The sequence below is a fragment of the Trachypithecus francoisi genome, unplaced genomic scaffold (genome assembly GCF_009764315.1).
Source record: "Trachypithecus francoisi isolate TF-2019V2 unplaced genomic scaffold, Tfra_2.0 Lachesis_group15, whole genome shotgun sequence".
In the NCBI taxonomy this organism is placed as follows: domain Eukaryota; kingdom Metazoa; phylum Chordata; class Mammalia; order Primates; family Cercopithecidae; genus Trachypithecus; species Trachypithecus francoisi.
In genome coordinates, this window is record NW_022681460.1 from 39,083,523 (window position 1) to 39,111,385 (window position 27,863).

Here is a 27,863-nt window from a genome sequence, read left to right on the forward strand (position 1 = left end):
TTGTGTATTTGAGCCCACCATGACAGAAACTAAGTTTTAGGGCCGGGTGCGGTTGCTCAAGCCTGTAATCCAGCACTTTGGGAGGCCGAGACGGGCGGATCACGAGGTCAGGACATCGAGCCCATCCTGGCGAATACGGTGAAACCCCGTCTCTACTAAAAAATACAAAAAACTAGCTGGGAGTAGTGGTGGGCGCCTGTAGTCCCAGCTACTCAGGAGTCTGAGGCAGGAGAATGGCGTAAACCCGGGAGGCGGAGCTTGCAGTGAGCTTAGATCCGGCCACTGCACTCCAGCCTGGGTGACGGAGTGAGTCCTCCGTCTCAAAAAAAAAAAAAAAAAAAAAAAAGTTTCAGGAAATAGTTGTGAGATTAAGGGAAAGTCTATAAAAACAAGGTCAGCATATTCTCAACACAGATACCACCACTTTCTATCTTTTTCCCATTGTAGACATGGCGAATCCACACAGCTTTCTTCACCTCTGAGCTTTGTTGTGATTCCTCAACACATTACCCTAACCAACCAGCAGTAACAGATTTCAGAGTAGGATAAAGCAGATTCTGTCTTCATTGCACAAAGTTATTCTCAATGGAAGAATGGCATCTGATCTCATAATTACTAGTTTATAATTATATTAATATCTGTTTTTTTTCTCCCTTTTTAATAAAATAATTACAGTCATCCCTCAGTGTCTGTGGGGGATTGGTTCCAGTTACCCCTATGGAAACCAAAATCTGCAGATGCTCAAGTCCCTGATATAAACTGGCATATTAGTTGCATATAACCTATGCACATCCTCCTGTACACCTTAAATCATCTCTAGATTACTTATAACACTTAATACAATGTAAATGCTATGTAAATAGTTGTTATACTATACCGGTTAGTGAATAATGACATGAAAAAAAAAAGTCTGCATCTTCAGAGTTTTCAGTCGACAATTTCTTGGCCATGGATGTAGAACCCACAAATAAGGTGAGCCAACTACATTAGGAAATAGCTCTAATAATTCTGTTAATTCTTAGAGAGGAAAGCTTTCAAAATCTTCCTCAGGTATTCATTACAGCTGCCTTTACCATTTTATTTGTAACACAGTTTAAATTGTTATGAACACAAGTAAATAGGAGCAAAGAATTTCTTGATTCAAAAACACTATGTTTGAATTAAAACAGTGGTATACATACAATGCATGAATCATAATGGATTCTTTCATAAGTTATTAATTTTTATGGTTTAATCAGTCTAATTGTTTTGACTGTATAGAAACCAAATATTTTACTGTTTCTTTTAAGGACTAATATTGTCAACAACTGCTGTTATTAATGTTTACGTGAGTTAACTTTTTTCTGTTTTAAGACTGTAATTAAAAATTACTATTTTGTTATATGGAATGGTTAATTTTTACTTCATAAAAACAGAGATGTAATACATTGTATTTTAGATATTAAAGTCTATCATTTCTCTTTATGAAATGTCTTATTTGATTTCCGATTAACAAATGAAAAGGAGTATCCAGTCATCATTCTTTATTATGTTTTTTTTTTGAGATATGCAGCACTTACAAAGTGGATATCTTTAACTGCATATACTTTTTAAATCTATAAGCTTGTGTTAAATATACACACATACATGCACACATAATTGTTTTTTTTTTTAATTTGGGAGCTGTTTTTCTATTTTTTTCTTCTTCTTTGAGTATAATCATATATTAGCTCTGACATCCGTTATGAAATTAATCTTCTAAAACAGCAGAGTAACAAACCAGTAGAGAACCTACCAAGTTCCTGCACGTTTTCAAACTGACCACAGTTAGCCAGTTTAAACATGACTGCTCCTAACTCTACAGTGCTTACAGAAAGTCTTTAAAAATCTATATTTAAATTTTGAATTACACTCACATCCCGTGGTGAAGAAAAGCAATAATTTACAACCAGCAAAATTTCAGTTATTTTTGCAAATATTTATAATTTCTAAATGAAAACTTGATGTAACCACAAGCAAAAAGGCTTTATGGCTCAAAGCATTACTTTTTCAGTATTAAAATAATACAATTTAAAAATTATATTAACATTTCTAGTCTTTAAAAAAATGTACTCCAAATTAAGTTTTATGTTGTCGTATATCCACATAAGGGCTAAATGTTATTGTGGGCTTGTTGCCAGATTATTATCCTTGAGAATTTAGGTACTATTTTGGCTTAATTACTTTATAGAGACTCATTCATCCTTAGTCAAATCAAAGAACTGAGTAGTAGCGCTATTATGTTCCAACTATCAATGAAGAGAGGAACATTTTTCAAAGTGATTAGCTTTTTTAGTTGTTATATCATTACTACTTACGGCATCAAAAGACAAAGGGCTAATGAGCAAAAATAGTCATACATCTAAAATTTATTGAAATCAAAACATTGGCACTTTTATATTGGATATTCTATATTGAAAGATACTGAATTTCAGGTTTCTCAGATTACATTAAATTACCCATAAATTTTACCATAAAGTCAAAAAATCTTTGGAAGCTAAACCCCATATAAATATTTTATGATAGAAAAGAATAATGCCCTGTAGTAAGATAAAACTGCTTACAATTATGGTATATGATTGTATTAAGGTTTTGTGTTTTCATTTTTGAAAAGAATAGGTTAAAAATCTGAGCAAAGATCACTATAAGCAACACAATGAGAATTATGAGCTACTCAATTATATTTAAAATACGTGATTACAATTATTGTATAAAAGTGCTTTTGAGTTTTACCAAAAGTCATTATCAAAACACTCTAGTTGTGTTAATTTGATAATAGAGTCTAATGTAATACAAATTTTGCCCTGAAGTTGCCTTGAAAATATCAAATGCAAAAAAAAAAAAAAAAAAAATCTATTTGGAAGAAATTCAGCTGAAATGCATGTATTAAACTTGAGAAATTTTTATGTTTGAACACAGTCACCTAAACAAGTAGCATGCCACAACCTTTTAAAGAGGATATTGCATAGGATATTTAGTTTTTCCGCTCTGTTAAAACACTATGCATCTCTTTGGGGTTAGAAAACAAATTAATAGAAACCCTTAATCTTGTAAAACTGAAACATTAAGAAAATACCAATTATAGATAGAGAGAGAGAGAGAGAGAATTGTGTTAACTACTCAAGCCTACTTTTGGCAAGTAAAAACATCCTTTCATTAAATATTGTTTGTGGTTACATAAAAAAGTGTTTCCAAAGAAAAACCTATTGAAATATTATTCTTTTTCTTGAAAAATTAATTGTTTTTTAAGGTCAGAAGCCAAATGGGAACAAGAAGTGGCAGGATGGTGCATTTATTTTTATACACATGAAAACAATACAAAAGATAACAAATGCTATTTCAGTTATTTCTATCTTGAGAGATACAGAAAAGAAAAATTTCATTAACCAGAGAAAAGAACCATTAAATGCTAAAATAGAAACTAAACAAATAATGTATCATTAAAAAGTAGTTAATATTAAGAATGCATCTGCCATAATCGAAAAATATAAGGGAACATTCCTTATGAGGCTGGTATAGCATAAAGCCAAAATCATAGGACCATGTCATTTATTCACATAGATAGCGAAATTCTAATATGAGCAAATCAAATACCACAGTGTGTAGAAAGGCTGCCATGATCAAGTTGAAGTTAGTCTAGATTGAAAGAAGTATTTTAGGGGCCGGGCGCGGTGGCTCAAGCCTGTAATCCCCGCACTTTGGGAGGCTGAGACGGGCGGATCACGAGGTCAGGAGATCGAGACCATCCTGGCTAATACGGTGAAACCCTGTCTCTACTTAAAAATACAAAAAACTAGCCGGGCGGCGAGGCGGGCGCCTGTAGTCCCAGCTACTCGGGAGGCTGAGGCAGGAGAATGGCGTAAACCCGGGAGGCGGAGCTTGCAGTGAGCTGAGATCCGGCCACTGCACTCCAGCCTGGGTGGCAGAGCAAGACTCCGTCTCAAAAAAGAAAAAAAAAAAAAAAAAAAAAAAAGAAATAAATATTTTAACAAGAGAAAAGCAATGAATTACATTGACAACCTACTAAAGGTAAAGTATTGCGGCGAAGAATTGATACGATTCAATATTTGTACATGTTTACTCCTGGCAAATTAGAAACAGGAACATTTTTAATCTGAAAAAGGATATCTACCAAAAACCCTACAGCAAGTATCATAATTAGTGGTAAAACTTGCTATTTTTCTCCTTGAGATAGGGAACCAAGCAAGGCTGCCTGTTTTCATGAATGCTACCCAACATTGTATTGGAGATTCTAGTCACTACAGTAAAGCAGGAATGATTTAATGAATGAAGTACTTTTTACATATAAAATTCTAAATAATCTACAAATAAATTAGAGTATTTAGCAAGTGTTACGTACAGTCCTATTAAAATCAGTTATAAAACCTCACAAAGTTCCCTTATGAAATTTAAAATCTAAAGGAAGTTTAGATCAAAGCTATTTTTTGCATATACTAAATTTATATTTATTGAATGCTGCTTTTCTATATATCATTTTTAATTACCCAGTCTTAAATATTAGCCACATGGCAGAATATTCAGTCATTAATATTAAAATGAAACAGCCTAATCTCTGATTTTATGTAAAAAATTAACTGCAATTATGATTGTTTACTAAATTCTTACTTGAAAATTTGCTGTACTGTAATATTTAGGTAAAGCACATTATTGAAAATTGCTCTTATTAGGTATATTAAAAATATCTTAAAAATATTTAGTGGCAATCATTATATGAACAGTAACTGAGCTCAAATTCTCCTATTTTTCCACCTATTAGTATTATGTGTTTGTAGCTACAGACTTAATCCCCAGATGAAATTATTCTGGTAATGCAACACTATTTTCTCATTTTTTTCCTTAATTCATTCTTAATTGGCGTTTACATAAAAGTTCCTGTTATTAGAATACAGGCACTGTCTTTGCAAAAAGGATTTGAAGTATTTTTCTACAAAAGGTAAATATTACAAAATTAATGTATAAATAATGATAGATGGAATTGTTTAAAAGAATGTCTATATATAGTGCTGGTGGTATGTGTGGTTGAGTACACGTTTGTAACTGAGCTTCCTGATAGTCAGTCCAAGAGGCTATATGGCTCTTTCTGCCAGAAAAGCAGCACCTCCTTTCCCATTGGGGGCAAGCTTTACCTTGTCAATTACATTTTAACATAAATTTCTCAAGTAGAAATTACACCTAGGGTCAAAAATGCAAATGGTTACGGGAACCTGTTAGGGAATGTAAATGAATTCGTCAGGTTTCAAACCTTAGAGAGTCCCAGGGACTGTGGACAATTCTCACCTAAAAGGAGTGCTCGGCCGGGTGAGGTGGCTCACGCCTGTAATCCCAGCATTTTGGGCCTAGGCGGGCGGATCACGAGGTCAGGAGATCAAGACCAGGCTGGTTAAGATGGTGAAACCCCATCCCTACTAAAAATACAAAAATTAGCTGAGCATGGTGGCACATGCCTGTTACCCAGCTACTCGGGAGCCTGAGGCAAGATAATTGCTTGAGCCGGGACCTGGGAGGCGGAGGTTGCAGTGAGCCGAGATGGTGCCACTGCACTCCAGCATCGTCTACAGAGCGAGACTCCGTCTCAAAAAAAAAAAACAAAACGGAGTTCTCAACAGCTCCTGTCAACATTGCCCCTTTGTTGTTATGGGTCTGTAAAATGAGGAGGTATATCTTGCTGTGTGTGTCTGTTAATTTTTCTGATTATAATATGATCAAATATTATAAAATATTTTTAAATTTTTAAAATATTCGCTGGTTGAATCTGGCTAATGGATCACTAATGAGTCACTAATTTGTGACCTGTGATACAAAGAATATAAAACTATGTAATTTATGAAAAATGGCCTCAACATTTTGTAACATTGAGAAGGGAATTTCATATGACGAGTCATTGTATGGTGACTTGAATAAATTGTAAGCATATAACAATAAAAAATCAGTGAAAGTGAATCCATGGGGGCTCTGTTTTGGGGATAGTTTCCTTCAGCTGTTATCTGATGCAAAATCACAGATTAAAGCATCTAAAGAAGTGAGCTAGATGAATATCTCTTCGCTAATCTCTATTATTCCTTCTAATTTGGCTTTTGCCTGCCTGCCCACCACTCGACCTTTCTTTCTCATTCCCACCTTACCTGCCTTTCTTTCTTATTTGCTTTGTTTCAGAAAGGATGTGATTTATTAGACTGAATAGCATATGACAATACAGTTTCAGTCAAAAGTAGAGCAAGAATAGGAACATACCTATTAAGTCCACATTGAGTCCAGTATTAAATGAAAACAAAATTATAACATACATTGCTATACTGGTGGTCACAAATTTAAGACTTTGAATAGCCAATATGAAAAAGGGTATCTAGTCATCTACACAGTATACAATATTCATAGTATAAGAAACAAATAAATTTCTCAAGAAAAGTATAACTGCCTTAGTATTAAAGGAGAATTCTTCTGAGGATTCTCATAAAGAAGATACTGTAATATAATGTACATTATCTTGATCAGCACATTCCCTAAAATAGGACAAAGACAAACTTCATAACAGTCTATCCTATAAATATCTATATAGTATGTGATTATGATATCACACCAAAGCACAGTTCATTAAAAGTAATATTTTGGAAAAGGTGTGTGTGTGTGTGTGTGTGTGTATGTGTGTGTGTAAGATGTCCACGTACCTTCAAGCATTTTTTTTTGAGTATTCACTAATGAAATATTTCTTGGATTTCTGCCAGAGAATGTAGTAGTTAAGGGAGTTATACGCATGAATAAGACACTAGTTTCCTGCTTTCATGGTGCTGACAGTTTTTAACTGTTAAAGCATTTCATTTTTGGTCATGTAGATTTATATTTATTGATTCCTTAAGTTTAATTAGTTATGCCTTTCTCATAAATCAAAAAATAAGCAAAAATATTTACTAATGACTGATCTGCCCTGTTTCCATATCTTTAAAATGAAGTCATTGGACTGGATGCCTGCTGAGATTGCATTTAATATTAACATTTTTATGTTAATCATATCAATGTCATGAAAACTGGAAAAAAAAGAGTTTGCATTTCTCTAAAACAGCTATAAAACTGGGGGGAAAAGTAAATTCTATAAAATTATAAATCTTACATTCACATTTGTTATCCACTCTGTATTTTGTTACTTTATTTGCCTTTCAAGTAACATTTCATTCACTTTCAAAAACTACTTGGAGGTTTCTTTTAAAATTAAGCATATCTTTACCATGACCAACAATTTTACTCCCACTAGAGTATAATTTCTTTTCTTCCCTCCTCCTTCTCTTTTCCCTATATCAACTGATGACATTCTTATTCATGTCACATAACCAGACACCTGGGGTGATTCTTTGTCTTTTCGTACTTTGTCATTCCCTAAATTCCATATAGCACTAAATATGACTTCCTTTTTCCTCAAAAATATTTCTTAAGTGTTTACCCTACTCTCCATCTGCACTATCTCTGACGAAGTCCAGGACATGATTGTCGTCCACCGGGGCTATTATATCGTAACTAATTTGTTTATATCTATGGCATTGCTTAAGTTAAATTAATATCCAGAATAAGAGTCTATGTAATTCTCTTGCTTCAAATCTTTCAGTGATTTCACATTGCCTGCAGAATGAAGCACAAACGTCTTCAAGAGGTATATAAAATGTCCCATTACTATTCTATGCCCACAACTGCAGTCTCGTCTCCTGGTTTCTGTTACATTCCTATTTTGCTTTGACTCAATAACCAACACAACTTGTTATTTTATAACCTCATGAAGATCACTTTTGTGTGTGTTATGTCTTTTCCATTGTTCCTCACTAGTTTACTTCTACTGGAAAAAGGACAAGAGTGTTAGAGGAGGAAAAAAAATAAACATTTCTAATAAGTACCTAATGTATGTCAAACACTGTATTAGGTGTTGTAATATTTATTTAATGTAATTAAACATAATATTATTGTTATTTAACGTAATATTCATTCAACATTCTAAGTTTTGTTTATTTTATGGTTAAGGAAACTATATGTTGTAACTTGCCAATGTCTCACATCTGAAAAGAGATGAATCTGAACAAACTATCCTTCTACTATAAGGTCAACTCATCCAGAAATATTTCCCTACACCCAACCCTCCTCCTACTCTCACAGACATTAGGCACTTAGAGTACAACTCTATTCCAGCATTTACTATATTCTGTTGAGATAAACTTCATACCAGAGTATCTTTGTCTCTACTCAAGCACCCTGAGGGTCAGGCATATCTTTGGTTTCATTTAAGAACATAAAATGTTTTAGAGAGAAAAGAGAAAATAGTGCCGTGGTTTGCATATATGTCCCAATGCTCATGTATTGGAAACTTAATCCCTAATACAAAAGTGTTGAGAGGTGAAAGCTTTAAGAGGTGAATAGGTCAGGAGGGCTCTGCTTTCACGAATAGATTAAAGCCATTATTATGGGAATGGGTTTGTTACTGCAAGAGTGGATTTATTATAAATGTCAGTTTGGCCTATCTCTTTATGTCCCTTCCTTGCCCTGCTGTCTCATGCCTTTCTGCCTTCGACTATGGATGAGGCAGCCTGAAGGCCCTCACCAGTGTGGTTCCTCAATCTTGGAAATCCCAACTTCCAGAGCCTTAAGACAAATAAACTTCTTCTCTTTATAAATTACCCTATGTATGGTATTCCGATCTTGGATCTCTGCTCCCCATATTTAAGTGCAATTTTCATCAGCTGTCTAGCCATGGCTCAAGTGGTCCCAGGTGCACCTCGACCTGCCACTCCAGAGGGTACAAGTCATAAACCATGGCAGATGTACAGAACGTAAGTAGTGGGGGCATGGGTTCCTCTACCTAGATTTCAAAGGATGTCTTGGATAGCCGGAGGGCCCAGGCAGAGACTTGTCACAGGAGCGGAACCAGGCCATCACAGAGAGCCCCTACCATAGCACTGCTAAGCAGAAGCATGGGGTTTCTCTGTGCCACTACAGAGAGTGGCAATGCCACTCCCACTAGATTATTCATACTGGGAAGAGGACAAGAGAGAGAGAGAATGGCAGTGCTTAGTGGAGCCCTAGGAGTAGGGTCTCACCTAAGACCCAAGAACTATAGTGATGCCAGCTTAGAGAATCAGCCCAGGAGAGCTGCAGACAGGAGACTCCAACCTCTGTCTCTCTGCTGCCTTTATATTCCAGTGTTTGACAAAAGTAGGTGCAGATTTAGTGCATGTTGAATTGAAAAAAAATGATTCACATGAAACTTTGCGTATACAAAAAAAGTACTATACAGAAGTTTCTGTTCATGAATATTTCTTATTAGCTGTTCTTCTATTTTCTTCAGCAAGAAGATTGTACATGTGTTCTATGATTTGATGGTTATAGCCAAATAATACTATACTGGCATATATAATTTCCCTTTACCTTCTTTAAATAAAATATTAATAATAAAATTGTAGTTATATTTCTGGAGTTTTTTAAACAAATGAGCTATTTACACAAAGTCAATTTCAAAAACATATAAGAACAATCAAAAACAATAAACAAAATAATAATTGCTTACATAAATAAGGCTTCTGTGTTGGTATAAAACATTAGTGGCAGAAATTCTGGAAGTGATCCATTTAAACCAACTTTCAATCAGTCATTTACTTTAAGAGTATAATGTTTGAGATACCCATAGCTTCCAACCTATTTGCATAATCCCTGTGCTCTTTCCACTAAATGTTTTGCTAAAATTAGCACAGCTATTAAAACAGACCATGCACTAGAAATTATTAAAGAGTAAATATTGACATGCTTTTCAGTCAGTATAACAATTTAGAAAACCATATGTTGAATTTTTTTTTTTTTTTTTTTTTTTTGAGACGGAGTCTCGCTCTGTCGCCGGGCTGGAGTGCAGTGGCCGGATATCAGCTCACTGCAAGCTCCGCCTCCCGGGTTTACGCCATTCTCCTGCCTCAGGCTCCCGAGTAGCTGGGACTACAGGCGCCCGCCACCTCTCCCGTCTAGTTTTTTTTGTATTTTTTAGTAGAGACGGGGTTTCACGGTGTTAGCCAGGATGGTCTCGATCTCCTGACCTCGTGATCCACCCGTCTCGGCCTCCCAAAGTGCTGGGATTACAGGCTTGAGCCACCGCGCCCGGCCCATATGTTGAATATTAACCTCATTTCTTCATTAATCATGGTTCCTAATATACAAACAATTCTTTAAAAGGAGAGCAGAACCAATTATTTTTGTTTATGACAAAGTCCTACAAACATTACCCAGAATATTTAGTAACTGATCTAAGTATGAGAATTGGGTTGGATAAGCAGTTATCCTAGGAAATCACATGGAGAAGCCCTGCAAATTTTGAAGATATTCTTTAGAGTCAAAAGATAGACTCATATAGTTCATTCATTTTCGTATTTCCTCAAACCGTCACTACTTTCTCCTCTTCTTCACTTAGAATTGATCATTTTTCTTCCTATTTAACTGAGAAAATACAAGCAATTGAAGATGACACCTAACAAGCCATCCTTTATACAATTCCCTTCTTTTGAGTGTGAGCCGAATCTGTAATTTACGTGTAACAGAATATAGCAGAAGTGGAGGCTTTTGAGGATGCAATCGAGAGCTTTAATCAGTTTAAGTCAATCAACAGGTAGATAAAGCTGGGTGGACTGACCTAATTAGGTGAGCCCTTTAAAACAGATCTAGATGTTAGAGACAGAAGAAATCAGAGACGCTCTCCTGTTGGCCTTGAAAAAGTAAGCCACCATGAGTCTACAACTTCAAGAACAGAAATTCTGCCAAAAAAAAAAAAAAAAAAAAAAAAAACAGTCAGCTTGGAAGAGTACCCTGAGCTTACATGAGTCCTCAGTGCTGGTTGACACTTTAATTGTAGCTGTGTGAGACCCTGAACAGGAGACCTAGTGAAGCCATTCCTGATATACTGACTCATGGGAACTGACATAATAAAATAATAAAATACATTGTTTCAAGCTACTAAATCTGCAATAATTTGTTACATGGCCTTATAAATTTAATATGCAATCAAAAGAAAATCTCTACATGCCTCTACCAGCAAGTACCCTCTTGCATATGTGTGTTATTTGCTCTGCCAGCCCTTCTTTTCACTGTGAATAAACTGTCCTTTTCTTCATCAAAACTAATCCCTCTTTGGGGTTCTAAATCCTATTTCCTCATGTCTGCTCAAAGGCATCTCTAGGACCGTGGTCCTTTCTTATTTCCACATTATTAATTTACCCCTTCTCTTCTTTTGTAAATAGTTCACAAATAGGATCTGTTTTCTTCCAAATTCAAAAACCATGCTTCCTCTGGTATTCTTTCAAATAAAATAACCCCAGTCTAGACATGTGCAAAAAACATCTGACAAACTCAAATTGAGAGTCATTCTGCAAAATATTGACCAGTAATACACAAAACACAGGATTACGAAACAAAGAAAGAGAAACTGTCATAGACCAGAGGAGATTAAGGAGATATGACGAATAAATGAAATATAGTATCTGAAATTGGATCCTGAAACAATGAAAGAATATTAGGGAAGAACTGCTGAAATCTGAAGAAAGTATGAGGTAACCAATGTTAGTTTCTTAGATTCAACAAATATGCCATGGTCAACCCCACTTTCTTCAGATCTTACTCAAATATCATCTTCCCAGCAAGGCCTTCTTTTACACTCTATTTTATTAAAGATCATACCCCTTACTTCTATTTAATAAACATACACAGTGTGCTTACTTTTCTATGATGAGGAAATAAAATGAACATAATTCTCCATTCCCAAGGAGTTCAGAGTTTTGAAGCAAAATAATAATTTTCTCAGAAGATACCTGGTTTTTGTTTTTTCATTGTTTGTTCTGCCAAGTGTGTGTGTGGTGTGTGTGTGTGTGTGTGTTTTAACACTTTCTGATAAAAAATCTCACCTTTAAATTTGAGGAACCACCCTTTTCTATTCTGTGTAGTCTCAGTGAGGTCATTCATCTCTGGACCTTTAGGTTGGACATATGATATTAACTGGCAAAGTGATCTACTCCCTTTCCTACAGTGACAGCTCCAGAGCTAGGCATGTGAACCAAGCTCCAGTGAGCTTTAATAACATAGGCTTGTAGCACTTAACAGATAGATTTTGTCCCACATGGAAAGCTTCTATGAACAAAACCAACACAGAGGAAAGCAAAAGCAAGAGGTGGGCAAAAAGACAGCTTGATGGCATATTTTTAACCCTCAAATTCTACCTTGGATCGTATCTGCCTTTAGCCTCTCCATTCCCTTAGCAAATAAACTTTTCTTTTTTGATGAAGCCAATTTAAGTTGATTTTATGTTATGGAACTGGAAGAGTCCTTATTAATAAAATCTTATATAGTGTTATAAGTCTCAAAATAGAGGTAGATATGGTGGACGCATAAGGAAGACTCAATACTTTTTGAAATGCCAAAGAAATACTCACAGAGTCACCCCTAAGTTTTAAAGTCTCAATAAGAACATATAGACAAGCACAGGAACAACCTTATTAAATTATTGAGTTCTTACTGTGTGCCAGGCACTGTTTCAAGTATGTTACATACATCATAGATTAGATCTTATTATTCTCACCAGTTTACTAACTGAGGGAGAAAGCAGTTAAGTAAACTTGTCCAAATCGATACCTGAGAATTAAGTCCTTATCCACTGAATTCCATAGGATGCTATTTTCAAGAAAACAAATTTTATAATATGTAATTTTTAAAACGTTTACCTTTTTGTTCTTATAACTCATTAAACTGGTACACAAAATCTTTATTATGAATTGGAATATCTAACAAGAGGAATAATGTGAACTGTCTAAAACCGTCTAACTTTGGTTTAATTAAGGTGAAGAATGTACTGAAGACCAAAGGGGAATAACAGATATGTTGCACAGTTGACAAGAGAAAACTTACTCTTATTATATTGATCAGTTTTCTACTACATGTGTGCTTTTACTCCCTGATTAGAGCAGTTATAGAGGAGCATGAACAATTGTATACAAATCCTTATGAGAATCAAGCATTTCCTCTAGTGTGGCTGACATATTTAACCAGGTAAAGGTGACAACACTTGCTTGGATGGGTTAGTGGGTGTTTTTTCTAGGAGTGCAACTTAGTGAAGCAAATAAGAAATATTTTGAGAAACTTTAGGGTAATGCTTTTTATTTGTTTACTTTTGAGTTTTTTGTTTGTTTGTTTGTTTTGAGACAGGTCCTCACTCTGTTGTCCAGGCTTTAGTGCAGTAGTATGATCATGGCTCAGCACAGCCTTGAACTCTGGGGCTCACGTGATCTTTCAGACTCAACCTACCAAATAGCTGGGATTAGGAATGTGCCATCACACCTGGCTACTTTTTTAAAATTTCTTTTTTTGAAGGTGGGTGTCTTACTATATTGCCTTAGCTATTCTCAAACTCCTGGGCTCAAGTGATCCTCCTGCCCCGGCCTCCCAAAGTGCTTGGATTACAGGCATGAGCCACCACACCCTGCCTTATTTTAACAAAATAATATGCTAAATTCCTTAAGGAAAAGTGACAAATATTTTCGAAGATGCATGAATACTCCTATAAAACTTGTCAATTTTGAGAGACCTTCAGGTTTCTTTTATTTGCTTACAAAATTTAATAACATCTAATACCAGTTGATAGAGTTTTTTCTATCTGCTCTAGCTTGTTTAACTTTTTGTCCTGTACATATTCCTCTTACAAAATAAGTCATTCATTTTATTCAAATAGTAACTCATATGTCTTGGCTGTGTCCCCACCTTTCAAATCTCATCTTGAATTGTAGCTCATATAGTCCCCATGTGTCATGGAAGGGACCTGGTAGGAGATACTTGAATCATGGGGGCGTGTTTAATGAAACACCCCAAACTTTTCCTTTAATTAAGTGTCTTTCATTAATTGACAACTGTTCTTTTATTGCTCAGCATTATGGCAGCATATATTATTAAGGGAAAACAGAGAAAATATTGTTTTTCTTTAATGATGCCCTGCAACATTTTGGTCTTTTTCAAAGTTTAACTTTTGTAGGTACTAATCCAAGTATTCATAAGCTGAGATATTTCTTTGTTATTGTGCACATATTTCCATGAACTCTAGAGGAATGTGTTTTTATTCACCATTTAGAAGCATCATGCCATCTTAATTACTGTGCTCAAGAAATAAAACATTTTAAACTATGAATTAAAAAACCAATGTTATCTAACTAGCTTTGAGTGAGCTGACAATTTATTAGTGGTACTTCACTAAAACCTAAGCACTTTGGGAATAAGTTAAAAAACACATCATTTTCAAATTTAAAAAATCTAGGAGTTATTTCTCTTCTTCTTTCATTTTTCCCTTCTTTCTCTTTACTCCTTCATTGCTTTCTGTCTTTTCCACCTACTTCCTACTTCTTGTCTTCCTCCCTCCCTTCTTTCTTTCCTAATTTCTTTGTTTCTTTTTTAAAAATCAGTCTAGTGTTACAAATGGCATTTCTTCAGACCAGATTTGTTATAGGCAGAAAAACTGAGATGAAATGCAGGATGCCATGCTTTGAAAAATCTTTTATTCAATTTATAAATCGAAACAACAAATTAATTTTACATTTTATAATGTGCCTTAACTTTATTGATTTTGAAAGTAAACTTTAGTTTTATGGTCTATCACACTTTTTCATAAATTACAAACTCTGAATAAGATAATAGCTTGATATTACATCACTACCTACACATATTTTGGTTACAGCATGTTCATTACTGATTTATCATAGATGAAGATGAAATTCTAGACTAATATTTTTGAGTTCCTACCAACTATGCTTTAACTTTGTTATCTCTTTAGCCTTCAAAGCATCTTCTATGCCAAGGGAGCTACCCTCAGCTTCATTTTATTTTCCTCACCTATAAAATGAAAATAATAGTAGCACTTACCTCATGGAGTGATGTGCTAATAGTTGAAATAAATGATGCATGGTAACCTGCCTAAAGTGGCTGAACTAACAAGTGAAAGGATCAAGGCTTTTTAAACCTAAATCTGTCCAATTCTAGAGCATGTGTGCTTAACTATAAACTATTTTCCTATAGCATCATACAAAAGCTCATGGCTGCTGGAAAAATCACCCTTGCTAGCTCCTGCACTGCTCTCTATTAGATTGAAGGGAAGACAACAGAGCTTGTCTTACGCTCACTGTGACCATGGTGCTCATTCTCCAGTTACCCCAACCTATTTCCAAGAAGCATATACAATTAGAGTTAATAATTTATCTCTCTATAAGATACCATCAGGACTAATACCACTGTGTCCTATAACCCTGTTTATCTTAGTCCTTGACAGGAAGTCCAAACCTGCATATCCTTCCTCAACTTATCTCCAAATGGCATTGAACAATCCTTTATCATTTAAATGACCCCCAATTATCCTAACCTCCTGGTACTGAAGTTTTTGTGTATTCTTTTTTTCCTTTCAAGAGTGGGTGTGTCCTTTGAATTACTTCTTTTTTTTTTATTATTATACTTTAAGATCTAGGGTACATGTGCATAACGTGCAGGTTTGTTACATATGTATACTTGTGCCATGTTGGTGTGCTGCACCCATCAACTCGTCAGCACCCATCAATTCATCATTTATATCAGGAATAACTCCCAATGCAATCCCTCCCCCCTCCCCACCTCCCCATGATAGGCTCCGGTGTGTGATGTTCCCCTTCCTGAGTCCAAGTGATCTCATTGTTCAGTTCCCACCTATGAGTGAGAACATGCGGTGTTTGGTTTTCTGTTCTTGTGATAATTTGTTAAGAATGATGGTTTCCAGCTGCAGTCATGTCCCTACAAAGGATGCAAACTCATCCTTTTTTATGGCTGCATAGTATTCCATGGTGTATATGTACCACATTTTCTTAATCCAGTCTGTCACAGATGGACATTTGGGTTGATTCCAAGTCTTTGCTATTGTGAATAGTGCCGCAATAAACATACATGTGCATGTGTCTTTGTAGCAGCATGATTTATAATCCTTTGGGTATATCCCCAGTAGTGGGATGGCTGGGTCATATGGTACATTTAGTTCTAGATCCTTGAGGAATTGCCATACTGTTTTCCATAATGGTTGAACTAGTTTACAATCCCACCAACAGTGTAAAAGTGTTCCTATTTCTCCACATCCTCTCCAACACCTGTTGTTTCCTGACTTTTTAATGACTGCCATTCTAACTGGTGTGAGATGGTATCTCATTGTGGTTTTGATTTGCATTTCTCTGATGGCCAGTGATGATGAGCATTTTTTCATGTGTCTGTTGGCTGTATGAATGTCTTCTTTTGAGAAATGTCTGTTCATATCCTTTGCCCACTTTTTGATGGGGTTGTTTGTTTTCTTCTTGTATATTTGTTTGAGTTCTTTGTAGATTCTGGAGATTAGCCCTTTGCCGGATGAGTAGATTGCAAAAATTTTCTCCCATTCTGTAGGTTGCCTGTTCACTCTGATGGTAGTTTCTTTTGCTGTGCAGAAGCTCTTTAGTTTAATTAGATCCCATTTGTCAATTTCGGCTTTTGCTGCCGTTGCTTTTGGTGTTTTAGACATGAAGTCCTTGCCCATGCCTATGTCCTGAATGGTATTACCTAGGATTTCTTCTAGGGTTTTTATGGTATTAGGTCTAACATTTAAGTCTCGAATCCATCTTTAATTAATCTTCGTATAAGGAGTAAGGAAAGGATCCAGTTTCAGCTTTCTACTTATGGCTAGCCAATTTTCCCAGCACCATTTATTAAATAGGGAATCCTTTCCCTATTTCTTGTTTCTCTCAGGTTTGTCAAAGATCAGATGGCTGTAGATGTGTGGTATTATTTCTGAGGACTCTGTTCTGTTCCATTGGTCTATATCTCTGTTGTGGTACCAGTACCATGCTGTTTTGGTTACTGTAGCCTTGTAGTATAGTTTGAAGTCAGGTAGCGTGACACCTCCAGCTTTGTCCTTTTGACTTAGGATTGTCTTGGCAATGTGGGCTCCTTTTTGGTTCCATATGAACTTTAAAGCCATTTTTTCCAATTCTGTGAAGAAACTCATTGGTAGCTTGATGGGGATGGCATTAAATCTATAAATAACCTTGGGCAGTATGGCCATTTTCACGATATTGATTCTTCCAATCCATGAGCATGGTATGTTCTTCCATTTGTTTGTGTCCTCTTTTATTTCCCTGAGCAGTGGTTTGTAGTTCTCCTTGAAGAGGTCCTTTACATTCCTTGTAAGTTGGATTCCTAGGTATTTTATTCTCTTTGAAGCAATTGTGAATGGAAGTTCATTCATGATTTGGCTCTCTGTTTGTCTGTTACTGGTGTATAAGAATGCTTGTGATTTTTGCACATTAATTTTGTATCCTGAGACTTTGCTGAAGTTGCTTATCAGCTTAAAGAGATTTTGGGCTGAGACAATGGGGTTTTCTAAATATACAATCATGTCATCTGCAAACAGGGACAATTTGACTTCTTCTTTTCCTAACTGGATACCCTTGATTTCTTTCTCTTGCCTGATTGCCCTAGCCAGAACTTCCAACACTATGTTGAATAGGAGCGGTGAGAGAGGGCATCCCTGTCTTGTGCCAGTTTTCAAAGGGAATTTTTCCAGTTTTTGCCCGTTCAGTATGATATTAGCTGTGGGTTTGTCATAAATAGCTCTTATTATTTTGAGGTACGTTCCATCAATACCGAATTTATTGAGTGTTTTTAGCATGAAAGGCTGTAGAATTTTGTCAAAAGCCTTTTCTGCATCTATTGAGATAATCATGTGGTTCTTGTCTTTGGTTCTGTTTATATGCTGGATTATGTTTATTGATTTGTGAATGTTGAACCAGCCTTGCATCCCAGGGATGAAGCCCACTTGATCATGGTGGATAAGCTTTTTGATGTGCTGCTGAATCCGGTTTGCCAGTATTTCATTGAGGATTTTTGCATCGATGTTCGTCAGGGATATTGGTCTAAAATTCTCTTTTCTTGTTGTGTCTCTGCCAGGCTTTGGTATCAGGATGATGTTGGCCTCATAAAATGAGTTAGGGAGGGTTCCCTCTTTTTCAATTGATTGGAATAGTTTCAGAAGGAATGGTACCAGCTCTTCCTTGTACCTCTGGTAGAATTCAGCTGTGAATCCATCTGGTCCCGGACTTTTTTTGGTTAGTAGGCTATTAATTATTGTCTCAACTTCAGAGCCTGCTATTGGTCTATTCAGGGATTCAACTTCTTCCTGGTTTAGTCTTGGAAGAATGTAAGAGTCCAGGAAATTATCCATTTCTTCTAGATTTTCTAGTTGATTTGCGTAGAGGTGTTTATAGTATTCTCTGATGGTAGTTTGTATTTCTGTGGGATCGGTGGTGATATCCCCTTTATCATTTTTTATTGCATCTATTTGATTCCTCTCTCTTTTCTTCTTTATTAGTCTTGCTAGTTGTCTGTCAATTTTGTTGATCTTTTCAAAAGCCAACTCCTGGATTCATTGATTTTTTGGAGGGTTTTTTGTGTCTCTATCTCCTTCAGTTCTACTCTGATCATAGTTATTTCTTGCCTTCTGCTAGCTTTTGAATGTGTTTGCTCTTGCCTCTCTAGTTCTTTTAATTGTGATGTTAAAGTGTCAATTTTAGATCTTTCCTGCTTTCTCTTGTGGGCATTTAGTGCTATAAATTTCCCTCTACACACTGCTTTAAATGTGTCCCAGAGATTCTGATATGTTGTATCTTTGTTCTCATTGGTTTCAAAGAATATCTTTATTTCTGCCTTCATTTCGTTATGTACCCAGTAGTCATTCAGGAGCAGGTTGTTCAGTTTCCATGTAGTTGAGCAGTTTTGATTGAGTTTCTTAGTCCTGAGTTCTAGTTTGATTGCACTGTGGTCTGAGAGACAGTTTGTTATAATTTCTGTTCTTTTACATTTGCTGAGGAGTGCTTTACTTCCAATTATGTGGTCAATTTTGGAATAAGTGCGATGTGGTGCTGAGAAGAATGTATATTCTGTTGATTTGGGGTGGAGAGTTCTATAGATGTCTATTAGGTTCTCTTGGTGCACAGATGAGTTCAATTCCTGGATATCCTTGTTAACTTTCTGTCTCGTCGATCTGTCTAATGTTGACAGTGGAATGTTGAAGTCTCCCATTATTATTGTATTGGAGTCTAAGTCTCTTTGTAAGTCTCTAAGGACTTGCTTTATGAATCTGGGTGCTCTTGTATTGGGTGCATATATATTTAGGATAGTTAGCTCTTCCTGTTGAATTGATCCCTTTACCATTATGTAATGTCCTTCTTTGTCTCTTTTGATCTTTGATGGTTTAAAGTCTGTTTTATCAGAGACTGGGATTGCAACGCCTGCTTTTTTGTGTTCTCCATTTGCTTGGTAGATCTTCCTCCATCCCTTTATTTTGAGCCTATGTATGTCTCTGCATGTGAGATGGGTCTCCTGAATACAGCAGACTGATGGGTCTTGACTCTTTATCCAGTTTGCCAGTCTGTGTCTTTTCATTGGAGCATTTAGTCCATTGACATTTAAGGTTAATATTGTTATGTGTGACCTTGATCCAGCCATTATGATATTAACTGGTTATTTTGCTCATTAGTTGATGCAGTTTCTTCCTAGCCTCGATGGTCTTTACATTTTGGCATGTTTTTGCAATGGCTGGTACCGGTTGTTCCTTTCCATGTTTAGGGCTTCCTTCAGGGTCTTTTGTAAGGCAGGCCTGGTGGTGACAAAATCTCTAAGCATTTGCTTATCTGTAAAGGATTTTATTTCTCCTTCACTGATGAAACTTAGTTTGGCTGGATATGAAATTCTGGGTTTAAAATTCTTGTCTTTAAGAATGTTGAATATTGGCCCCCACTCTCTTCTGGCTTGTAGAGTTTCTGCCGAGAGATCTGCTGTTAGTCTGATGGGCTTCCCTTTGTGGGTAACCCAACCTTTCTCTCTGGCTGCCCTTAAGATTCTTTCCTTCATTTCAACTTTGGTGAATCTGGTAATTATGTGTCTTGGAGTTGCTCTTCTCAAGGAGTATCTTTTTCGCATTCTCTGTATTTCCTGAATTTGAATGTTGGCCTGTTCTACTAGGTTGGGGAAGTTCTCCTGGATGATATCCTGAAGAGTTTTTTCCAACTTGGTTCCATATTCCCCCTCACTTTCAGGCACCCCAATCAGACGTAGATTTGGTCTTTTTACATAATCCCATACTTCTTGCAGGCCTTGATCATTTCTTTTTCTTCTTTTTTCTTTTGGTTTCCCTTCTCGCTTCATTTCATTCATTTGATCCTCAATCGCTGAAACTCTTTCTTCCAGTTGATCGAGTCGGTTACTGAAGCTTGTGCATTTGTCACGTATTTCTCGTGTCATGGTTTTCATCTCTGTCATTTCGTTTATGACCTTCTCTGCATTAATTAGTCTAGCTGTCAATTCTTCCACTCTTTTTTCAAGATTTTTAGTTTCTTTGCACTAGATACGTAAGTCCTCCTTTAGCTCTGAGAAGTTTGATGGACTGAAGCCTTCTTCTCTCATCTCGTCAAAGTCATTCTCTGACCAGCTTTGATCCGTTGCTGGCGATGGGCTGCGCTCCTTTGCAGGGGGAGATGTGCTCTTATTTTTTGAATTTCCAGCTTTTCTGCCCTGCTTTTTCCCCATCTTTGTGGTTTTATCTGCCTCTGGTCTTTGATGATGGTGACGTACTGATGGGGTTTTGGTATAGGTGTCCTTCCTGTTTGATAGTTTTCCTTCTAACAGTCAGGACCCTCAGCTGTAGGTCTGTTGGAGATTGCTTGAGGTCCACTCCAGACCCTGTTTGCCTGGGTATCAGCAGCAGAGTTTGCAGAAGACAGAATATTGCTGAACAGTGAGTGTACCTGTCTGATTCTTACTTTGGAAGCTTCCTTTCAGGGGTGTACTCCACCCTGTGAGGTGTGGGGTGTCAGACTGCCCCTAGTGGGCGATGTCTCCCAGTTAGGCTACTCAGGGGTCAGGGACCCACTTGAGCAAGCATTCTGTCCCTTCTCAGATCTCAACCTCGGTGATGGGAGATCCACTGCTCTCTTCAAAGCTGTCAGACAGAGTCATTTGCATCTGCAGAGGTTTCTGCTGCTTTTGTTGTTGCTGTTGTTAACTGTGCCCTGTCCCCAGAGGTGGAGTCTACAGAGACAGGCAGTTTTCCTTGAGCTGCTGTGAGCTCCACCCAGTTCGAGCTTCCCAGCGGCTTTGTTTACCTACTTAAGCCTCAGCAATGGCAGGCGCCCCTCCCCCAGCCTCGCTGCTGCCTTGCGGTTAGATTGCAGACTGCTTTGTTAGCAATGAGGGAGGCTCGTGGGCGTGGGACCCTCCCGGCCAGGTGTGGAATATATTCTCCTGCTGTGCCCATTTGTTTAAAGTGCAGTATTTGGGTGGGAGTTACCCGACCTTCCAGGTGTTGTGTGTCTCAGTTCCCCTGGCTAGGAAAAGGGATTCCCTTCCCCCTTGCGCTTCCCAGATGAGGCGATGCCTCGCCCTGCTTCAGCTCTCTCTGGTCGGGCTGCAGCAGCTGACCAGCACCGATTGTCCGGCACTCCCCAGTGAGATGACCCCAGTATCTCAGTTGAAACTGCAGAAATCACCGGTCTTCTGTGTCGCTTGCGCTGGGAGCTGGAGACTGGAGCTGTTCCTATTCGGCCATCTTGCTCTGCCCCCGGCCTTCCCTTTGAATTACTTCTAATAATAAAACACAATACTGCAAAGGTGATGGCATATCATATCTGTGATTATAGTACAGAAGATTGTAATGTCCATTTTGCTAGAAGACCCTCCTCCTTGTTGGTTTTGATGAGGCCTTACTGAGGAGGCTTACATGGCAAAGAATGGAGGGTGACCAGTCAACAGCCAGCAGGAAACTAAGGCCCTCAATGTATCGGTCTACATGGATCTACATCATGCCAACAACCACATGAGCTTAGAAATGAATCCTTCCCCAGTCAAGTCTTGAGAAGATAGGTTTGGCTGAAATCTTTTTTTAATTGAAAAATAATTTAATGATGAAATATATCATATTTGTTAATATCTTGCTTGCCAAAATGTTTCATATTATCATTGGCCTATATCTCAAAATACAATATATATATTGAAGGCAAAGTTTATCATTAATAAAAGTAAATGTAAACCTATAACTCAATGGAAGGGAGGAGCTGAATTCTTGTAAGTCTGAATTAGATAGATCATCAGGGTTTTTTTTTCTTTATTTCTTCTAAAAAGAAAAATAATGGGATATATGTGTTCTATATATGTAGAACATGCAGGTTTGTTACATAGATATATATGTGCCATGGTGGTTTGCTATACTTATTGACCTGTCCCCTAAGTTCCCTCCCCTCACTCACCCCTCAACCCCCAACAACCTGGTGTGTGTTGTTCCCCTCTCTGTGTCCATGTGTTCTCAATGTTCAACTCCTACTTACGAGTGAGAACATGTGGTGTTTGGTTTTCTGTTCCTGTGTTATTTTGCTGAGGATGATGGCTTCCAGTTTCATCCATATCACCAAGAAGGACATGATCTCATGATCTCATTCCTTTTCTTTTTTTTCTTTCTTTCTTTTTTTTTTTTTGGAGACAGAGTCTCATTCTGTTGCCCAGGCTGGCTGGAGTGCAGTGGCAGGATCTCTGCCCACTGGAAGCTCCGTCTCCCGAGTTCATGCCATTCTCCTGCCTCAGCCTCCTGAGTAGCTGGGACTACAGGTGCCTGCCACCATACCTGGCTAATTTTTTATATTTTTAGTAGAGATAGGGTTTCACCACAGTAGCCAGGATAGTCTTAATCTCCTGACCTCATGATCCGCCTGTCTTGGCCTCCCAAAGTGCTGGGATTACAGTATGTCATTCCTTTTTATGGCTGCATAGTATTTTATGGTGTATATTACCACTTTTTCTGTATCCAGTCTACCATTGATGGGCACTTGGGCTGGTTCCATGTCTCTGCTATTGTAAATAGTGCTTCAATAAACATACGTGTACATGTGCTTTTATAGTAGAATGATTTCTATTCTTTTGAGTATATACCCAGTAATGGGATTGCTGGGTCAAAAGGTATTTCTGGTGGCTAAAATCTTGACTACTGTCTTGAGGAGGATCAGATAAGCCATAACTGGGCTCCTGAACCACAGAGATTGGGAGATAAAAATGTACATTGTTCTTAAGCTGCTGAGTTTATGGTAATATTAATACCGAGCAATATGCAATTCATATACTCCTGAATCCCTGAAACTCTATCAATGCCCTCTGGAATTTACTCAGGAAATAGAGGTCATTAGAAGAGTATATCTACAGCTTCCCATCAGCAAGTATTACAAAATCCTATGTATATTTTTCTTTACTATTCAACCATTTCTCTCTTACAGTGTATGAACTTTCCATATTCCTAAGACTGTGATTTGAATTGTATGTTTGATCCCATTGTCTCACTGCTTCTTAAAGGCTTTGATTCCAGAACTGTTTTTTCTCTCACCATCATCCTCATCATCACCTTTTTTTCCCATGGGATATTTCCCATTTGTGTAGAAGAATGTGTAATAGTGCGTTTTTTTGCCCCCGTGTCCTGCCAGATACAGCCATCTGCTCTTTTTATAGCAACTTTCTCAGAATAATGGCTTTACGCTCTTACCTACTTCTCCTGCCAGTCTCTTTTGGATCCAATTAATTTTATTTTCCTATCACTCCACTAAAAAGGCTCTTATTAACATCCCTGATGACTTCCAAATTGACAAATTCAAAAGGTAGTCCGTAGTTTACATCTTATTGAAGCTCACAGCTGGAACACAATTGATCCCTTCCTTCTCCTTGAAGCACTTTCTTCCCTTAGTTTTGGTGACATCACCCACACTCCTGGGCTCAAGTGATCCTACTGTCTTAGCTTCCCAAAGTGCTGGGATTACAGAAGTGAGTCTCCACCGTGCCTGGCCCCTCCTGCCTTTCTTTACTACTGAAGCTTGCAACGCTTCAGAAGTCTGTTCTTGCACATCTTCTCTTTCCTATCCACATTCCTTTCCTAGATAGTCTTGTCTAATTCCATGGGTTTAGCAATCATAGATATGCATATAACATCCAAAACTGTATCTGTAGCGCTGACTTTTCTTCTGATCTCCAGGCTCATACATCTAATCTGCAGTTGGATTTTTAATATACAACTCAAATTTAACTTTTGAAAATTGAACTCATAATGTTTCCCATCCCATAAACATTTGCTTTCCCAAGAAGTGGCATCAGCATATTTTCTGTTCCTCATGCCAAAATCCTAGGAATCAATCTTGATTCCTCTTTTTATTTCACAGCTCATATCCATTCCTTTGTTCAGAATCTTCCAGTTCTACTTTTAGAATATTTTTTAAATACGAACCTTTATGTTAGTAGCTGTGTAATTCTTTCTCAAATCTTAAGTGTCATCATGGTAATTCATTTCTCAAAACCATCCAATGACTTCCCTCAACGCTAGGAATAATATTCTAAGTGTTTACAGTAGCTGATAAAGTACAAATGAGTTTTTAACACATAGTCAGTTTGTCACATAGTGCCTAGAAATGGCATTATGCTTCTGTCCTGACCATTTTTCCTTCATTTTCCCCTTCCTCACTCAACCACAGCCATACAGACCTCTTTGCTACCCTTAGAACATTCCCATGCAGGTGTGACCTTCAGGTTCCTGCTTTCTTTCTCCTTGCTTTTTCCCCTTCCCAGAATTATTGCTCCCCAAAGTAACCACAAGGCTCTCTGCTCCCTTATTCCATTTAGGTCTCTGCTCAAAAGTCTTAAAGATTTTCCCCCAAATATAGAACTTAAAGTAGCAGTCCCGTTTTTCTCTATTTCCTTCATTACTTCACTTTTCTTCGAGGGTCTTTTCCCCCAAAGACAAAGTTATATAGCTATGTTTTTAGAGCTTGCTACCTCTTGTGAAATGTTAGCTCCATGTCCTGCTGGGTCCTTTGTTTACTCACTGATGTAATGCAATGCAGACAACTTCATGCGAGTGGGAGAAGCACGAGCATAGATACAAATCGTAAAAATGGAAATACCAAATTACCATCATTTGGTGAATTACAGAAAAAATAGGTTTCCTGTAAAATTTTTATAGCTTGATGAAGAATTTGCTGCTGTGCAATAGATCCATTACTTGTCATGATTTATTTATAGCTGTTTATATGATTTCAATGATCTTATTACTTTGCTGATAATTATTTTTTTATTCTTTCTTTCTTCTGGAAGGTAGGAGGCTTTGTCTCCATTCTTCTTGTCCCTGGCCATCATGAGTCACTTAAAATAATCCCTCTTATAACTTAGCAAACTGTCAAAGCAGTATATAACAAGGTTGTTAAAAAATTCTCATCAGTTTTCTGTATCTAGAAAACCCGATAGTCTCTCACCAAAGGCTCCTATATTAGATAAACAACTTCAGCAAAGTTTTGGGATACAAAATTAATGCACAAAAATCAATAGCATTTCTATAAACTAATAATATCCAAGCTGGGAACCAAATAAAATATTCAGTCCCATTCATAATGGCCACAAAAAACATAGAATACCTAGGGATACAGCTAACCAGGGAGGTGAAAGATCTGTACAAACAGAATTACAAAACACTGCTGAATGAAGTTGGAGATGACATAAACAAATGGAGAAACACTCCATGCTCATGGATGGGAAGGATCAATACTGTTAAAAAGCAATTTACTCTATTTCTATCAAACTATCCAAAGACATTATCCACAGAATTAGAAAAAACTCTTCTAAAATGTATACAGAACCAAAAAAGAGCCCCAAGTAGCCAAAGCGAAAATGAACAAAGTAGGAAAAATCACACTACACAACTTCAAACTATACTACAAGGCTATGGAAACTAAAACATCCTGGTACTGGTACAAAAATAGACATAGCCTATTGAACATTGAACATGTTAGAGAATGCAGAAGGAAAGTCACACAGCTACAAACACCTGATCTTCAACAAAGTTAATCATAGCAAGTAATGGAGAAAGGGCTCCCTATTCTGTAAATGGTGCTGGGATAACTGGCTAGCTACATGAAGAAAAGTAAAACTAGACTTTTTCCTTTCACCATGTACAAAAATCAACTCAAGATGGATTAAACACTTACATGAAAACCTAAAACTATAAAAACTTTGGAAGACAAGGTAGGAAACACCATTCTGGGTATAGAAACTGACTCAAACAGCAATTGCAAGAAAAACAAAAAATTGACAATTGGTACCAACTAAAGAGCTCTGCCCAGCACACATGTGCACACACACACACACACACACACAAACTATCAACAGAGTAAATATACAACCTACAGAAGGGGAGATAATATTTCCAAACTATGCATCTGACAAAGGTCTAATATCCAGAATCTATAAGTAACATAAACAACTGAACATGCAAAAAAGAAAAAACATTAAAAATGGGCAAAAGACATTAATAGACACTTTTCAAAAGAAGACATACATATGTCCATCAAACATATGAAAAAATGCTCAACATCACTAATCATTAGATAATTGCAATTCTATACCATAATGGGATACCATTTCAGTACCAGAAGAGCTATTGTTAAAAAGTCAAAAAATAACAGCTGCTGGTAAGCTTGAAGAGAAAAGGGAACACTTACACACTGCTACTGGGAATATAAATTAATTCAGTCACTGTAGAAAACAGTCTGGAGATTTCTCAAAAAACTTAGGACTATCATTTGACTCAGCAATCCCATTACTGAGTATATACTCCAAGGAATATAAATCATTCTACCATAAAGACATATGCTTGTGTATGTGCATTCACAATATGAAAGACATGAAATCAAGCTAGATGCCCATCAGCAGTGAACTGGATGAAGAAAATATGGTTAAATATACCATGGAATACTATGTAGCTATAACAAAAATTAGATCATGTCCTTTGCAGCAACATGGATGGACTTGGAGACCATTATCCTAAGCAAACTAATGCAGTAACAGAAAACCAAATACCACATGTTCTCACTTGTAAGTGGGAGAAAAATATTGAGTTCACATGGAGACAAAGAAGGGAACAACAGACACTGAGGTCTACTTGAGGGTACAGAGTGGAAGGAGGGAAGGATGGAAAAACTACCTAAGGGGTACTATGTTTGCTAGTTGGGTGACAAAATAATCTGTAAACTGAACCCCCACAATACAAAGTCCATCCATGTAATAAATCTGCACATGTACCCTCTTAACCAAAAGGTTGGAAATAAAAAAAAAGTATTTACTGAGAAAAATTAAAATATAAAAAATACTGACATTGGAAGGAAAAAGAAAAAAATTCTTGTCAGTTGATCCTTTTGTGTGCTAGGCTTTTCCTTGAGGTTAAATAATTCTTTAGGAAATTTTGTAAAATTTCTCACCTCATCAGTAATCCTCTAATTAGCTGTGATCTTTTCCTGATGATAAAAACACATTAAAATTATTTTTTAACACTTTTTAAAGAACATCCTTTTTGGTCCTACCTCCTTCTAACTTTCTCTTTAAATGTGCCAATTTACCCAAGAATGTTTCTGAGTATATAACAAATGTTTTCTGTTTCATCAATTGTTTTTTTCATTATTTATATGTTACAAAAGAATTCTACTCCCTTTTTCTGAGCCTTCATTTGTTTAACATACTTCTCACATACCTGCTATCCTCATAAGGTTTTAACACACATCCAGTTTGTCACTCAGTGCCTAGAAATGGTGTTATACTTCCACAAAGATGAGTCTATGCCATGCTTTCACAACTCCACAGTGAATAAAATAAACACAACATTGTCCTTTGTAGTGCTCTTATGTTTAAATGGCTTTCTTGAGTTCCCTGAGTCTCTTATTAAAAACATTTCC

The 27,863-nt window shown here is 36.9% G+C and overlaps 1 long non-coding RNA gene across 1 annotated transcript; it reads left to right on the forward strand.

Moving 5' to 3' along the window:
• Positions 1 to 228: 228 nt before the first annotated feature.
• Positions 229 to 24,819, forward strand: LOC117097104. The gene is made up of 3 exons (XR_004442815.1): positions 229 to 1,168; positions 9,673 to 9,680; positions 24,807 to 24,819. It is a non-coding gene; the product is annotated as an uncharacterized LOC117097104 (long non-coding RNA).
• Positions 24,820 to 27,863: the final 3,044 nt, after the last annotated feature.